General features: G+C 54.8%; 1 pseudogene; it reads left to right on the top strand.

Moving 5' to 3' along the window:
* The first annotated feature begins 410 nt into the window (after positions 1-410).
* Positions 411-2,855, top strand: LOC126514499 (lysine-specific demethylase 2B-like; annotated as a pseudogene).
* Positions 2,856-3,095: the final 240 nt, after the last annotated feature.

The following is a 3,095-nucleotide window of genomic DNA, read 5'->3' on the forward strand; positions in this document are numbered from 1 at the left end:
TCATACGAATGGAAGTGCTGTCAATGACTCCCACCAGTTGCAACACACAGGATAGCAGACCTTGCACCTTGCCAGAGCAACACAATAGAGCCAACCCTATTAGTGCAGGTGTATATAACCAGTTCCTAAGTTGTGCACATGGAAGAGGTGCCCCCATTTTCCCTCTGTCTTATGGTAGCATTGTTGAAGAACTGATTGATGCCTGGGGTACATGGGAGAGCAGGTCTTGTGATCATAAAAGAGAGAGTACCGCTTCCGCGCGGGCATGCGAGGCGCGGCGCGCAGCGGCTATGGCTCTCTCGCCGCACAGGAGCCCCAGTGCTAGCCAGGGCGAGCCAGGCCTGCTCCCTGCAGGCGGCAGCGGCGCTCCAGCCATGTCAGCGCGCTCCATTCTGGGCCCACCATGAGCCATGGCCATGTCCTTGAGCGCCGAGGACGACGACTATGAATTGGAGCCCGAACAGAACCGGGTGGTGAGTCGGCCTAAGGGCAAGTAGGGCCCAACCTCAGTGGTGAAGTTGGCTGCCAACAGAACAACAGCAGGAGCTTGCAGACGCCAGACGTGATGCCGCAAGTGCGAGGCCTGCCTGCGGACGGAGTGCGGAGAGTGTCACTTTTGCAAGGACATGAAGAAATTCGGAGGCCCTGGGAACATGAAGCAGAGCTGCATCATGCGGCAGTGCATCGCGCCAGTGCTGCCCCACACCGCCCTGTGCCTTGTCTGTGGCGAGGCAGGAAAGGAGGACACAGTGAAAGAGGAAGAAGGCAAGGTTAACCTCATGCTTATGGTGTGCTCCATCTGCAACAAGAGCTCATCCACCCTGGATGCCTTAAGATTAAGGAATCAGAGGGTGTGGTCAACGATGAGCTTCCCAATTGCTGGGAGTGTCCGAATTGTAACCACGCTGGCAAGACCAGGAAACAAAAGCGTGGCCCTGGCTTTAAGTATGCCTCCAACCTGCCTGGCTCCTTGCTCAAGGAGCAGAAGATGAACCAGGACAACAAGGAAGGGCAGGAGCCTGCCAAGCGGAGGAGTGGATGTGAAGAGGCTCCCCGACGCATGTCAGATGAGCACCCTAAAAAGGTGCCTGCAGATAGCATCCTACGCCGAAAGTCTGATGATGTGCACCTAAGGAAGAAACGGAAATATGAGAAGCCCCAAGAGCTGAGTGGACGCAAGTGAGCCTCGACGCTTCAAACGTACCCCGGTTCTTCCTCTCACCTCTCGCCGAGGCCCCCTTAGGCAGCAGTCTCAGCCCTTGGTGGAGATCCAGTCTCACTTACTTCCAGCAGCAGCTAAAACCTGCCAAAGAAGATAAGCTTTTCAGGAAAAAGCAGCGGTCCTGGAAGAACGCTGAGGATCGATTGGCACTGGCCAACAAACCCCTTTGGTGCTTCAAGCAGGAAACAGAGGACTATCTGCCTGAGACACCTCCTAAGGCCCGGGAGAGTGACCAGTCATGTTCCAGCTCACCCACCGCTGGGCCCAGCACTGAAGGGGCTGAAGGCCCAGAAGACAAGAAAAAAAGATGAAGATGCGCTGGAAAAGGAGGCTTCCCAACAAGAAGCTGAGCAAAGAGCTAAGCAAGGAGCTCAACCACGAGATCCAAAAGACAGAGAGTACCTTGGCCCACGAGACCCACCAGCCCATCAAGTCAGAGCCGGAAAGTGAACGAGGAGCCAAAGAGGCCCCTAAGCCACTGCGAGCGCCCCCACTGCTTCAGCAAGGGGCTCAACGGCACCCCTTGGGAGCTATGGCACCCACTGGAACCTGGCCTGTGCAGCCCACCTCGTGTTACGTCCCGGCCCCCACCCTCTGCGTCCCCACCTAAGTGCATCCAGATGGAGCGTCGTGTGATCCGGCCGCCACCCATCAGCCCTCCACCTGACTCGCTGCCCCTTGACGATGGAGCAGTCCATGTCATGCACAGGGAGGAGTGGATGGCAGTCTTCAGCTACCTCAGCCACCCAGACCTGTGTGTCTGCATGCGGGTCTGCAGAACCTGGAACCTCTGGTGCTGTGATAAGCGGTAGTGGACCCGCATTGACCTGAACCACTGCAAGTCCATCACGCCCCTGATGCTGAGTGGCATCACCCGGCGACAGCCTGTCTCCCTTGACCTCAGCTGGACCAATATCTCCAAGAAGCAACTGAGTTGGCTCATCAAGCGGTTGCCTGGGCTCCGGGACTCGGTGCTGTCGGGCTGCTCATGGATTGCTGTCTCAGCCCTCTGTAGCTCCAGTTGTCCATTGCTCCGGACCCTGGATGTCCAGTGGGTAGAAGGACTAAAGGATGCCCAGATGCGGGATCTCCTGTCCCCACCCACAGACAACAGGCCAGGTCAGATGGACAATGGGAGCAAGCTCCGGAACATTGTAGAACTGCGCCTCGCTGACCTGGACATCACAGATTACTCCCTGCGGCTCATTATCCGCCATATGCCCCTGCTCTCCAAGCTCCATCTCAGTTACTGTAACCACGTCATTGACCGTTCCATCAACCTGCTCACTGCATTTGGCACTACCACCCAAGACTCTCTGACAGAGATCAACCTATCAGACTGCAATAAGGTCACTGACCAGTGCCTGTCCTTCTTCAAACGCTGTGGAAATATTTGTCATATTGACTTGAGGTACTGCAAGCAAGTCACCAAGGAAGGCTGTGAGCAGTTCATAGCTGAAATGTGTGTGAGTGTTCAATTTGGGCAAGTTGACGAGAAACTTCTTCAAAAACTAAGTTAGTTCCAGGACAAGCATGTAAATATGGAGGGTTGGGGAAATACAGCCGGGGAGGGGAAAAGACTACAAACACAAGTGGGCTTATAATCCCTTTGGAATTCGGAACAAAAGACCACAGGACAGTTATTGCCAAGGGAGAAGCCGTTCAACTACCCATTTGGGGGATGAGTGAGCCAGATGTTTGCCTCTGCTCTTTCTGCACCGTGACTGCACTGCTCTCTGGACCATTTCTAAAGCGGCCTTTAGAAGACATTCCAGTTGGAAAGGAAGATGAACTGTGGAGAAATTCTCTTAGAAGCCTGAGCTTAGTGCTTTTGTTGATAGATTTGTTTGGGGCACCCTGTTCCTTGAAATGC

Source organism: Alexandromys fortis, unplaced genomic scaffold, assembly GCF_014885135.2.
Source record: "Alexandromys fortis isolate MF-2015 unplaced genomic scaffold, M_Fortis_MF-2015_v1.1 scaffold_131, whole genome shotgun sequence".
Taxonomy (NCBI): Eukaryota; Metazoa; Chordata; class Mammalia; order Rodentia; family Cricetidae; genus Alexandromys; species Alexandromys fortis.